At 42.3% G+C, this 15,109-nt stretch overlaps 1 protein-coding gene across 5 annotated transcripts in view; it reads right to left on the bottom strand.

Moving 5' to 3' along the window:
- cdk14 (cyclin dependent kinase 14) overlaps window positions 1–15,109 on the bottom strand; it is a 240,196-nt gene that overhangs the window by 5,063 nt on the left and 220,024 nt on the right. The gene's annotated exons all lie outside the window — the stretch shown is intronic.

Below are 15,109 nucleotides of genomic sequence, written 5' to 3' on the forward strand. Positions count from 1 at the left end.
TTACTGCCTCATGTTCTCTCTCTGCGTCTCTGGATGTCATTCGCCGGGCCTTTGCTCGGCAGCCCTCAGCGGAAACAGGCCTGTATGGCAGGAATCTCAAATGCTGATTTTATTTGCTCCTCGTGACGCCAAACACGTATATATGCATCCAAATACAGACTCACGAACATGTATTTCCAAACAAGCCAGCATCACATTACCCTCTTTGTTTAGTTACTGCGGGAGTCCAGAGGCAGTAAACCATTACAGAGGCCATTAAAGCACATCCTCAGGCACTAGTGTTAGAAGGGTTCAAGTAAAATGTGCCAAGACGACATTTCGTCCCAGGATTTCTGCAACAGCCCCGTGATTCAGCCATGCTAAATGATCATTTAGTGTTGTAGTAGCAAAGAGATTACTACTCAGAGTATGTGAGGGTGCAGCAGGGTGGCTCTAAAGCTACGAAACAGCACTGAAGTCAAAACAGAGCTGGATAGACTTTCCTGATTGAAACGCCTACAGTTTATGAACGTTACTCTAACAGCTTCATTGGTGACGTTGCACACTTTCAGCCTCCAGCTGCTACTCTAATGGCTACATTGTGGCAAAGACGGGATCATCCAATCATTTTTAACCAGTATAAGTCACTGAAAGTGAGGCTTACTTTTTGGTAGGTATCATACAAAATATCGTAAGACACCACCTCTGGATTTTTAATCCCTGGTTCTTAGTTTCAGCAGTGAAAACATCTACTAAGCTCACAGGTGGCGTCATTATCATCGGTGCTACGACTGCGTGAAATCATTTCCTCACCGTTCCACTACAAAACCAAGAGTTCAACAACTGAGGACAAGAAACAGAGTCACATATAATAATCGTTCATTCATAATAATACGCACTAACTGCACATAATTCTGGTAGCACAGCAGATAAGTGGAACATGAAGTGTACTAGATGAATTGTAAGTAAATAGCTATGTGAGCACATATATGCACTCAAAACAGCAGAAGTACCTGATTCGACATGCAGCAGTCGTTTTACAGTATAATGTTGTATTCTGCAAATTAGAGACTATTATCAGATCTGTTTTTCAAATTCTGGAGGGCAACTTCAATGACATTTGATACAGCAGAAGTGACGCACAACTACACCCATTTTAGCCAAAGCAATACCAGCCAGCCTCTTCATCGTAAACGTTTAGAGCTTTGCAAAGCACGGCTCACACTGCCGGTGAGGGATACTTATAGAACTGTAAAACACAGTCAAAAGTTCCCTGCAAGGCAGTAGAAATATTACATTTTGCATTGTTTTCTTTCGCCCTAACAGATGCAGCGCAGCTGACGGAGGAGCGAGATGCTCACATTGTGTTTCCACCCACACAGTCCCGTGAGAAGGTGTAATCAGCCAAAGTAATTCAAATCACCTGTGTGGGTTTACCGTGCATCCAGCTTAAATCTGTTCCAGGTCTGCACCAGTCTGACACCAGACTTCCAAAATGGGATATTTATCTTTCACATGCAACCTGAACATCACTATGATACGAAACACTGAGTCTGTATTTGTGAAAGCTTTCAGCAGACATCCACAAAGAACTTTTTATAAAGTTCAAATATGTATAAACAGTATTCACAAAGTTTTTTAGGACAAAGCAGCATATACATATATACATATATACATACACATTCAGACATTGCTTCAGCTCTACACGCAAACTGTTCCTCAGTTTTCCTTCACACACTAAGACTAACCTTTCCTTGCAGGATGCACACTGACAGTTCTGAAGTTACAAAAAATATTTCTTTGAATATTTTAAAGAAACATTTTTTCCTCTGAACAAAATTTCTGCTGTTTGGAATTTTATTAGATGTGCAAATTTCATTATTTCAGGACGTAACGAGTGTAAATGAGCAAGATCATTATTGTTGTAAGCAGTGGCGAACTAAACATTTACTGGTCTCTGTCTCTGCAGAAGGGCCGAAGCAGTCTGCCTCAAGGTCAAGGGTGAGGAGATACAGTAACTGTGTGTGTGTGTGTGTGTGTGTGTGTGTGTGTGTGTGTGTGTGTGTGTGTGTGTGTCATGGCTTCTCGCTACACGGTGTATGCCAACAAGAGCGTCATTGTTTTAAAAGGATCTGATGTAGTAAGAACAGATGTAGGCTTTTGCTCTCTCTGGGATCAAAGAGCACCAGAAAGGTGTGTGTGTGTGTGTGTGTGTGTCTGTGTGTGTGTGTGTGTGTGTGTGTGTGTGTGTGTGCGCATCACGGGGTTCCACTTGGGAGGCAGATGGAGCTGGTGGGTGGGTTTTGTCAAGAGGATTTAGCAGGCGTGGCCAGCTGCTGCTGGGTGTCCTTTAATAGAGATAGTCACCCCCACCACCACCCTCGGAAAAAGAGAAATCCCTAAAATGCTCTGTGTTGGGGCAGATGCACAACAATACAACCCAACACGACCATCCAAGAGCAAGAAAATAGAACCAAATTCAGGGTAAAGCAGAATGACAAGGTAGTAATGTGCAATAACCTTGAAAGATTAACAATGGTGCATTCAATACACTGCAGTTGTCCATAGTTGTGCAACTCTGCCACCTCTCTTGCACCAGTGTCAGTGACGCTGTGAGCCAGTTGTGCCTTGTAGCATTACATTACATTACATTAGCATTACAAGCACAAGCTGGGGTATTTTTCATAGGAAGAAAATGAAGATAAGACAGAATATGTGGGCTCCATCTTTCAATTATTGGAAGAATTTTTGCAGCACCTGATGAGAGTTGATGCCAGCTTTGGTTGGACCCGGGTCTACGCATCCAAGACCTGGAAGATTTGCTGAGAGTCGAAGCAGTTAGCAGTAGCATTTTGGAAGTGGAGCCACTGTCTTTCCAGGCCAACACTGTGCTGTCACTTCATTATTTGTCCATCCTTGAAGCAGTAAGTACATGGTAGCTCATCCAACAAGCCTTCATGACAGATGTTCCCACCTGGATTTGGCCCTCTATACACCTGGGCTTTTTCTCTTATCAGGATCTTGGTCCACTGTAACCAAGATCCTGTCATGAATAACAAACATATGTCACCTACTTGTGGGTTGTCCTGGTCCATCAGTACGGTGCTGTCTAAACCCTACCTGTGTGGTAACAAAATCCCTTGTTTCCATGAAATGGAGCGATCGTGGCTCAAGAGTTGGGAGTTCGCCTTATAATCGGAAGGTTGCCGGTTTGAGCCCCGGCTCGGACGGTCTCGGTCGTTGTGTCCTTGGGCAAGACACTTCACCTACCGCCTACTGGTGAGGGGCCGATGGCGCTTCTGTCAGTCTGCCCCACGGCAGCTGTGGCTACAACTGTAGCTGCCTCCACCGGTGTGTGAATGGGTGGATGACTGGGTGTGTAAAGCGCTTTGGGGTCCCTAGGGGGGACTAGTAAAAGCGCTATACAAATACAGGCCATTTACCAAATGTTCTCTGAGTGGGCGCTAACACTAGACAAGCTACATATAAATATCAGTGCACCCCATGCTATTCCATTCAGTAGCTGAATTTTTATAAATTGTGATAATAATTATTTAAATTTTTTTTAAAAAGTCACATTCACACTTGAAAACACTGCGTTCCAACAAATTTGATTTGTAGTACGGCAGTCTTTTTTGTTCTGATCTTTCTGATGAAGCCCGGATTTGTGGAAGACTCACTGTGCAGAACACAAAGTGAACCCCAAGGTCTCTAAATGTGACCTTAGGGTTCAACACAGGGGACACTTGTATATCTACCTATGTGTATACGTGATATATATTTAGTATATCTGGAAAACCAGTTATGAGTTAGCTTCTGATGATACTGGGAAAGGTTTGGGGGCCTGAAGATGTCCAGAAAACAGATACGTATTATTGCCTACATATTCTGCACACTGAAAGACGTCTGTTCGCAGCGATAACGACGCACATGACCGTGAGAAAATAAAACTCTGGAGTCTTGCTGGTAGAAATGAGCATTGTCGTATCCCATGAGCTAAAATTAAACGCAACTGTAGAAACACGTCACCAAGTTTGGCACAGCAACAGGCCTGACTGCAACTCTGCTGCATAAGCTGGAAAGCCGTGGGTTTTTACCCTCCCTGCTCACTTTTTGCTGCTCCCCTTTCTCTTAATCCAACTCTTTCTATGCCTCCATTTTTCCTCCTTGCCTTCCTGCTCCTGCCATGGTTTATAAATCATTCCCCAAGTTTCCAACCAGCCACTCATCTCATAAACACACAGCTTTCCTCTCTGATTTCTCATCGATGTAAAAGCTGTTAGCATCAGTGAGAAGTCTTTGTGGAAATATTAATAACTCTGTGTTTGGTTATCATTTCACGATGAAGCGAAACAGAAACTAATTCCAGCTTTGGCTACGTCTGTTGCGTGGCTTCACAAATGTTTCTAAAACTAGTTAAATCAGGTTCGCAGGCCCCATTCTGCTCCACCCCCACATCCATCCAAGCCCCCAAAACAAGGGGTCACAACCTCTGACCCCTCTCCCGGCAGAGAGGTCGCTCCGTGTCTGATCTAGTTTAATGAACTGAGTCACACTGCCCTTTAAATGCCATTCAATGAACACCCTGAGCTGGGAGAGTGCTGATGGTTTAATAAGCTGCTTTATGGTGTGTGTGTGTGTGTGTGTGTGTGTGTGTGTGTGTGTGTGTGTGTGTGTGTGTGTGTGTGCGCATACATTTGCATGCATGCACAAACGAGTGAGGCTCTGCACTGTGAAGTGTTGGATATGTGAGTGAGTACACGTGTGTGAGATGAAGCTTTGGATTGATTCAAACTTACATAAGATATTTTCCACATTCTTTTTATTCACTCTTTCCTCTTTTCTGGAACTTGACTTAAACGTTGACAGTAATTTTGAGAGGAATGCAGTGTTGTGGCCAGGCCTGCGATGAGCTGCCACATCTACGACAAACTCTCCACTGTCTCACTGACAATTAACAGAAGCAGGGAGGAGGACGAGGTAAACGTTCCACTTAATAGCTGGACACTCAGACGACTGTTTCCACATGTACTGACACACACACACACACACACACACACACACACACACACACACACACACACACACACACACACACACAGGCAGAATTTCCTCAGCTTGTTGGCAGCTTTGACTACCTTCATTAATCAAGACGAAGCTGTTTTCTTAGCAGACACTGTTTAATACAGAGGCTACTGAGATTTATCTAACGAGGTAGGGAGCCCGTTTGCTTTAGTTTATTTAGTAATCCAGTCTGGATTTTCTTGTATTGTGTGAAAATACACAAACACCATGATCCAGATTTGTTTTGACATTTTACTGTAGACCCGACCTGAGCTAAATGGTAACAGTTGCAACATTTTTCTCACGATCGCAACTTCAGCATTTTATTTTCACAACATTTATTAAAGTGGGCCGATTCTGCTTACGTCTAACTACATATTATTATTCATACTTGGACTCTACCAGAGCAGATGTGAATGATTCACAGTTATTTATCTTACACCAGGCACTGATCCGGCCCCACAGCTCACCCAGCTGCTCCTCTTCCTTTAACGCTGCTTCCTACTCTGTCAGTGCCCCTCACAAACACTCGGTTTGTGTCTGTGCTCAGTGCTGTGTGAGGATATCTACTCTTTATGACATCATACAGATCCAAGAGTAAAACAGTATTCAGAGCTCCGTGAGCCTGAGATTTTGGCTCAAGTTTAATTTTAGCATCCACCACTGGAACTTTTTATATATTTATGAGAAATTTATAGGAAAAGTTTTTCACTTTTACAACACCACTGAGATTTTTTTAAACGTTATTTTCTAAACGTTTGTGTCCCATGGATGCTTTATCCTACAGGCTGTCATCACAAAGTTTTAGTCCCCCTGTAGACAAAATACAAGAAATCCTCTTCACAAACAACAGAGAGAAAAAGGTAGAAAACTCCTCTTTACTCAGTATATACTCCTATGGCCTTGGTGCTATCTTTGAATGGTTTACTCAGTTGGAACTGAGGGTTTGTGCTTTTGAATGATGTATAATTAGATTCAAACGGGCTACTGCCGTTCAAAATGCAACGGTAACAGTTTGAGTCTGCCTGAGTGTTGAGGGGTTATAACCACAAGTGGCCACAAAGTTCCAAATAATGAAATCATTGTGTCAGCTGTGCCTGGAATCCCTCCCTGCTTGCTACACACTGCACAGCCACTCATTTCTTTTAGTGTCTCAATCCTGAGTGTGTAAATATATCCACAACATAGTACATGAACAAATTACACAACAGAACGCACAAAGACTCCAAACTACACTGCTCTATATGACACCTTATGGTTTCACTTCACTTTTTTCTTTGTAGCCTGTAATTCACTTTATCTATCAGCAGAACACACAGCTGATGCAGATCGTGTCCCAGTACACACTAACTGCTTAAACACATGTCTCAGTATATGTGCTCGTACCCTTTCATGTGCAAAACATGTACATGCATGTATATACCTGGTAGTGTAGTGCATACATTTTGGCAGCATAGCATCTCAAATTTAGCACGGTGAGCTGTCCACAGGAGCTGTTGTGGTAACAAGCTAGCTAACAGCTAGTTGGTTAGCTTACGCGTCATCATTTATTGTGTGGATGCCCTCAAGGGCATCCACACAATAAACCTTAACTACTCCCTCGGTTTTTATCTGATTTTCGCCATTCAAACTTTAAAAAATTCTGTTCTTTCTGGCTATATCTTTTGGTGCTCATAACTTCTATACTTTTTGAGATATTGAATTTTTTTTGCAATATTTTTTGCCCATTTCTGCCATATCATCAGTGGCCTCACTGATTTTCCTTGCCGGATTGACCTGTGTTTTAGCTCAGTGAGATGAGCATCCGATCTCAAACTGGGAGGCCCGGGTTCAAATCCCGCTTATGGCAACATTTCTTTCAGTCAATAGTTACACTTTCTTAACTCTTTTCAACACAAATTTCAGCTTTTTCACCACTTTTCAGCACAAATCCCAGCTTTTTCAGCTGTTTTCAGCAAAAAACTCTTTTTAGCAGAATTCTGCTCATTCACCTCTTTTCTGCAAAATTTTCAGCCTTTTCACCTCTTATCAGCACAATTCTCTGCAGCTTCTGCTCATTTCACCAGAATTGTCAGTCTCTCCACCTCTTCTTTGTGAGAATGAGTTTGGCGCAGTGGGATGGGTAGCCACCTTAAGACCAGAAAGGCCAGGTTCGAATCCTGCTCAGGACAACCGCTTTTTCGCAGCAGACATCTTCAGCGTTAAGGCATCCACACAGCATTTTCACAGGAAATGCAAATTTTTCTAGTTAGATTAGAGATGAGATTAGATGAAACTTTATTTATCCCTCGGGTGGGTTCCTCCGGGAGATTCAGTTTCCAGTAGCACAGCACCGACAGAAGTTGCAGAATGTGAGCAGAAATATACCCTGTTGAAGTATCATTTTCCATTTCCATCCTTCTATACTCAATTTTTGACAGTATACCTGAGTATTTTATGTATCCATACTTAACAATGTGAAGGCAAAGCAAATGTGGAAGAAGACAACTTTAGGCACAGGAATAAAGCTAGCTACTAGCTGGTGTTCCATCTGAAGTGGGAAGCCAGAAATTCCAAATTCCGAGTCGGAAAGTTTCAGCTGGAAGGCCATCCTCACAATCCAAGATGGGAACAGAGTCCATGAACAGCAGAACTCTATGTCGTGTATTTGTAAATGTCTAAATAACTGAGTTTTGGGGTATGAAAGCATAACCAAGGCCTCCAAATGGAGAAATGCAAACAAATGAGAAAAACTGGTAAAAATTCTCGATTTGATTGAATAAAGTAGGATTTGTGGTGAGACGGTGTGTTGGGGCCTCTCCATACAAGCAAGAGATTCTGCAGAGGCTCTGCCTGGCGACCTGCACTCTGCTGCTTTTAGCTGGGAAAGTTATTTTAGCTTCATGCTCATGGCTTACAGTCCCAAATGCACCGTGTCTGACAACACAGAAACTAACATGGGCTACATGGCAGATTTTGACTTGCTTTTTTAAGGCTGTAGGCAGTATTGTTTTTGGATTACACATGTCGGGATCTGTACAAAAACTCACGGTTAATCACATTTGACCGTTTTTCGTTGCTCCAACCGAAGTGGATGGGGAATAAAAATCAAACTCTGTCTTGTGTGTATTTGGAGTTTAACAAACCGTGGGAGTGCTATGTGTTTCTGTCTGTGCACAGCTACTCAATAATGTGGCTCTGAAATAAAAGAGTTTTAGATCCAGTTGGTAGGAAATGGGAAAATGAACTCTCAGCTCTGCAGCTTGCAGACTTGCCAGCTCCCTCTTTTTCTAACACAAACACTTTTCTCTTTGTTTTTCTTGCCTCAGTTGTCTGGGCCAGAGTCACTGAGTATGAGTCTTTAAAGCATGCATAGACACAATCCCAGACACACACACATTCTGTACCAGAGACAGCCTGCACATTCATATGTTTCCTATTACCCCAGGTCCTGGCAGCACACGCTTTTCTGTTCACGTAGTCCAGGATCAGCAGTTAATAACTGGAGTCACAAAAGCCAGCTCATTCTGCACACGACACGTTCTCTACACTTGTCGTGCAAACACTAAACATACAAACTCACTCCTGCTAGTGTTCACATACACGCATTCTCAGGCCACTGAGACTTGGCTTTTCTAGCGCAGGTGCAAGTTATCACGCACACATTCCTGGCTGCTTTGAGGTCTGGATTTTAAAAGGAGCTCATCTGCAATGACGTCAGCATCAGCAGCCCCTTCACTCCACGGACGTTTCAATCATCATACAAGCTTCGCAACATTCTGAAACCGTGTTTGGACCGACCTCCTGAGCAGCCCTGAGGCAAACGGGGCTCGTGTTCTAAAAGAACTCTGTGCTAAGGTTATTTGAAATGTCATTCCAAACATGTTCTCTGCTCCTAGAGGGAGTTTGGAAGACTGCTGACCAGACCTTCTGTAAAGATTTGGCTAAAACGATGTGTCTGAATTAAACATTCAGTTTCCATAACTGAACGATCAGTCAAGGATATTGTTTAAAGGTCAAAATGTCCTTAATTTTAGATAGGATCTTCCTCTTCGGTTCTAGCTAATAGAAATATCTTGGTAAAACATTTTGAAAGTAGCAGTAACGTGTATTTCCTGCACAGAATCCTCAATAAAAGTTGAGTGCTTTCCACTGACTTTTACTGCTGGCAAACTGGAACAGTCTCCGAAAACCTTTCCCTTCAATCAGGAGTTGGAGTGACACTATGACCCATTTTAAGCATAGCGAGTTGCGATCTCACTTAAAGTGCAGCTCAGGCTAAATCAACATGTGCTGTGTTCTGTGTGGAGCTGCGATGAAGAATAACGCATACTAAGGGTCAGAGAACGCTCTGAGTAGTAATGCCTTTATTCACCAACTCACAAACACACCCACTCGCTCGGGATCGCCAGGTTCCCGTTCCATAAATCCTTGTTTGGGGGTATGTTTTTCTTGTCTAAGGCTTGGCTCACTTCCCCCTTACTGGGGTTTATGTAAGGTGATGGAAACACTGAGAGGACGCTGGAGGACACAGATAGGAAAAGGAGCGCGTTAGAATGAGACGAGCAAAGCAAAGCAAAGAAGAAAAGGCTGCTAAGGACATTTGTCAAGTGAATCGTTGGCGTGGGAGAGCAATTGAGACAGAGCGGATAAAAGGAGAGGAGCAGAAGATGTTTTAAAGTAGAATCAGTGGTAAAGTTAGGAGGCATGTGGGGCTGCTGCCTGACATTTACTCTAGGGGCTTCCCTGTTAATGCAAGCCTAAATCAGCAACCTAATGCTCAGCCTCAACACAAATATCACCATCACACTCCATTAATCTAGACTTTGCAGGCCATAATCAGAGCCCCTCCATGGGGCTTGGATAGCACTGCTCCACCAATGAAAAGCTCCATAATTTAACACAGCTGTTAAACTCCTTAAACTAAACTTGTTGTCATACATATAAAAAGAAATTCATCATTAAGATGTTTGATAAGTGAGCGCTTAATCATCTCAGTTTTGTCGGTACTTCTATGCTTCCATTCATTTTAAGCTTTCATGACATGGCGAGTCAAGTCAACCATGGCTTCATTTGCACATTTAAGTTATTCTTGCAAAGATTGTAAAGCACGTAAAAGATGGTGAAACCACCAGGTGGTGAGTGAAGCCTCCAGCTGAGCTTTCAGGCTGTCATAATCAAATCTGGAAGCAACGAGCGAGGAGCAGATCTGCCTGAGAAACAAGAGAGAACGTCACTAGGTAGCAACTAGTCAATCCACAAGGTTCACGGTGTCACAACAGCCCCTAATTTACAAAATGATGATTATGTTGTACCAACGAGTGAAGAGAGCGTGCTGAGAAGATGGAAGGACCAATGGAGGACACTTAGTGAATCACGAGGCGCAAAGGACTAGTAATGAGGAGGGGATGCCTGAGGAATGAAGACGTACTGATTTTCAAGAACAAGGGTGATGTGCAGCTGTAGTAACTATGGAGGGATGAAGCTGATGATGTCACCATGAAGCCAGGTTAAAAAGAGAGGTGAGGAGAAGTGTGGGTTTATGCCGAGAAAGAGCGCTACAGATCTGATGTGAAACAGATCACACGACATATCAAAAGACGTTTTTTTGTTGAAACTGATTCATTCGGACTGACTGACTGGCATTACTAAGTGTTTTAAAGGCTGAAAAAGGCTACACAGTGAAGAGACTCCTCCGGGATAATCTACTGTCGCTATTTAGTTTGGTTTTATTTGTATAGCTCCAACTGACAACAACAGTCCCCTGAAGGAGTTTTATTCTGCTTTAGCTTCATACGCACAACTGAAACTACCTGCTAAAGCAAGTCAAACCCATTCAAGACCATGTAAATTAAGAATTTTCAAAAGCTTAAGAACTTAATTTTAAAGAAGTGTACTCAGATTGTTCTTGGTGGGTGATGTGATTATGTTTTTTCAGGTAAAATAAATTTGAATCTTACAAAGAGCATTAGCCAGTGAAAACAAACGTTCCCCAGAATCAATCTGTGGTGACCCTGTGAACATAAAGAAAAGTTACACCTGAAAGGAAACGGTGGGGAAATGAGTGCTGCCAGACATTGTTATAAGAGGAGGTGGATTTGAGAAGTAGTGAAAGCTGAAGTAAAGAAATCCAGATGGCTATTTATGGCAGGGGAAATGCAGGGTGCAGAGAGGTAGAAACTTTTTATTTTGGTCCAAATGCAGAGAACAAACGACACCGTTTAGCTCTGTGTGTTTGATCTGGGAGACGCTGCACACTCAGGAAAGGTATTTTCACCAGGGTGTAAACCAGCCTCCATACAATGCAGGTTTAATGAAAGGTAGGGGCTTAGGTTTCAGGCCCGCATCCAAGTAGGCTCCAGGATCTATAGTGTGTGTTACTCGAGCAGACATTATAGTGCAGGCATAGCTTGGTTTCCCTTATACAACCATGTCAGCAACACAGCATAATCCAGTTAGTTGATGCCAGCTCACCTCCACCCACGTACAGGTTTTCAAGAGCACAGGGAAGTCTGAGGAAGTGTCTTTGTGTGTGGAAACAAAGTTACTACAATCGACTGTGCAGGGAACATGAAGGGTTGCACCAAAATACAGCATCAATGCATTTCACTCTGAACCACGTAGCAGCCTTGTTGTTGGCACTGCAGGAAATATGTGGAATTTACCTCATTTAACCCTCTGAGCATTTATTCATCAGAGCTGGTAACCCTAATGTGAACCCTACCATAAAACCATATTTAAAGAAAGAAAATAAAGAAAAACTTTTGGTCACCTCAGTGTGCTTTATACTGTGAGGTAAAGACCCTGCAAAGTACAGAGAAAACAATCAGACATGCACTTGGTGACAGTGGGAAGGAAAAACTCTCTTTAAACATGGAGGGGCAGCCATGTGCCTCAAAAGGTTGGGGGTGAGGGGAGAAAGACAGGACAAAGACACGCTGTGGAAGAGATTAATAATAGCTAATGATTAAATACAGAGAGTGTGGACAGAGGTGAGTGAAGAAGACACACTCAGTGCATCACAGGAAGCTTCCAGGAGCCTAATGGAGCACAAGTACGGGACGATTCAGGACAGGATATCATATTAAGATCAATCCCAGTGTTTGTCTGTATTTTCAGATCATTGCAATTTAAAAATGCATAACTACTTACACTGTCACTTTTAGAAGTTTTACAAAGCAAGGCTCTGATATAGAGTGCGCTCTGTTTATGTTATAGTAATTACATGAATATTCGTCTAGTTCCCTCTGCTATAAACTGTGTCTGATTGTGTGCCTTTAAATGGCAACTGGGAGGAGAGAAAAGCAGCTTGGAAACTTGGCTTAATTGCAAGTTTTCATCTGAGGGCCGTTAGATTTGTTGAGCCAGTTGAGCGCTTGCCAGACTTATGCCAAAAGACTATAAAAATCATCATCATTCCCACAACAGCTTCAGTAGCTCTTCTGGGGTGTTTGGAAGAAAAAAATCTTTGTGTGTGTGTGTGTGTGTGTGTGTGTGTGTGTGTGTGTGTGTGTGTGTGTGTGTGTGTGTTGCCCTACATATCATATAAAGAAAAACTGTAAAAAGACAGAAACCAAAGCTCTGTGCTCAGTGGATTCAATCACCATACCATCCAGAACATGTTCCTGAATACATGTGATGAGCATGGCATCATGGATCACAAATATCCAGCATACAGATCATTTTAAGGCTGCACAATTCATTTAACTTTAATCTTTTGGATTTTTGGATTCCCGTTATTAAATGAGCACGACTGACCAATATTTCACTGCACGATACACTATTTAAAAGTGCAAAAAGCAAATCAAGCGCTCCCTAAATCCGTTGCTGATCATGTGGCTGGATGTGCCAATCCCAGCTGGCCCCTAAACTGTGCAGTTTAAGGTTTCCTGGACTTGCCTGGACAAGTGACACTACCTAAAAAGGCGATTAACAACAAAATGCAAATGTCTGGCTCAGGAAAAGGTGAATAGCTGGTCACATGACCTGTTGCTCGGAAATATGTCAGATTTAGTGCGCATGACAGTGCAAATTAACCAACAAGAAATCATATGCTAACAATGCTGCGTTCACATAGCAAAGCACCACAACAAACTTATTCAGCTGCCTGAAGACAGTACAAACTGGGGAAGAAATACCATGCAGTATGTCTGCATGGTACTGGTGAATTGCACTGCACTCAATCCTGAATACAGTGCAGCTACACGCCTTCAGTGTACTCAGTGTCACTGAACAATAGAAAGAGGACACAATGACGGGCTAACATCCTCTGATCTCATGGCATCTCCACAGCCATCAGTGTTCATTGAGTCGTTGGGGAAGAGCTAATCAATGCTGTTCCCGAACAACATTTATCTATTCCCGCCTGACTTATCCTGCAATTCTCCTTCTCTTCTCTAATTAGCCTATATCAATCAATCATCCGTCTATAGGGTATCTGAAGGTTTTGCAAAGTCAAATCCAAGACCTAAAAGAATCTTTTCAAGTTGCAAGGAATGTAAAACCCAAAAACTAAACTGAAGAAGCAGCCTCTCTCCTTTTTTTTCCACACACCTAATCAATGCTGCTGAGATTACTGGCTGCAGACCAAAGTGTTACTGAGTATTATAGCTGGGTGCACTGACCAAACCACGTTTTCAATTCTTCAGCTCCCATTAGTTTGCATGTTAAAATCCTGAAGTTGTATCTCCTGCCTACTCACCATAAAATATTCTCGAGGAGAATCCGGTGCCAATCTACGACCAGTTAAAACATTAAAGTCTGAACATTGTAGAGACAGTGCACAGTTTGATCTCTTTGACAGGCTATTTATACGACGAGGCTTAAACCCCAACCCAACCAAGACTCACTATGAAGACATCAACAAACCACGGCTAGTCTAATCTCTCTTAAGATAAATCTGTCTTGAAAATGATAGTGGAATAAAAGGGATTTGTATTACTTTTAAAGCCTGTTTTCCACCCTGCTTTATCTTTGTCAGTATCACCAGCCATTTGCTGCATCTAGAGATTAAATTCTCATACAATCTGACACCTCGGTCTTATAACGGCAGCACAACAATCACATGAAGAAAAACCTACAGGGCTGGTGTGAGATGTCTGGTGAAATCATACTCGGTATGTAGAGTCTGAATCATGGACTGAGAGCCCTATAATTCTCTGTGCATGCTGTCAAAGCATAGAAAGTAGTAGAAAGTATCTGCTTCAGGCAATGTTCCTCCTTTCCACAAGATATAACCTTAAACTGGCCCGTTAGCTGCTGTTGTAGTTTTAGCTGCAGTGTCTGTGAGAGCGAGTCTCTCTGAGGTCACACGGTCATTTCAGGGTAAATTATTTAAAAGATCTAGCCCATTTTGAGATTTTCTTTTGACAGTGAAGGTACTTATTACATTTCTGTCTGTAGGAAGGACAACGCAGCAGGAAAAAGCGTTCAGTGAGCAGCAGCAGCTAAGTTCAAAGTCCTGTGTAGCAGGTTGAGCACAGAGGCCAGTATTACGTCTGCTTATTGTAGATGCCATCAAAACCGCTGATGAAGACATTTACAAAGTCTGATAAAAAGAAAAACATCATAAAATATTTATGTAGAGCTGAAGACTTTACACATTCAGATTTAGACAAATTAATATTTAATAAGGTCTGATTCTCTGAATTGCAGACACAATTAACAGCACGGGGAACACAGAGCAATGGAGCAATCATTTAACCAAATTGCTCCATTGCTTGGAGTCATCATAAGGCCAAGATTTGTACTTTTACACAGAAAAAATGAAACTGTTTTTATTTCCTTGTGCACATTCATGCGCACCATGGAGTTAGCCTTTGTGTTCTAACCCAAGCCGACGACTTTTTCACAAGTTGACAAGAACAAAACACCTTTTGTTTATTGGTGCTTCGTTAATCATTTCTATAAGCAAACCCTGAGACGTTATCAAATCTGAGTTTTACAATTTATCAATTGAAAACTTTTTATTGGCTTTATTTCTTCTCAATCAAAGAGTCCTTACTCTCTCACTATGTCTGTGGTTGGGATGAATGAATGACCAGCATTTGTTTATTAAAGCAGAACATTTGCTTGTTTGGACCACCCA

This window comes from Maylandia zebra, linkage group LG11 (genome assembly GCF_041146795.1).
Source record: "Maylandia zebra isolate NMK-2024a linkage group LG11, Mzebra_GT3a, whole genome shotgun sequence".
Lineage (NCBI taxonomy): Eukaryota > Metazoa > Chordata > Actinopteri > Cichliformes > Cichlidae > Maylandia > Maylandia zebra.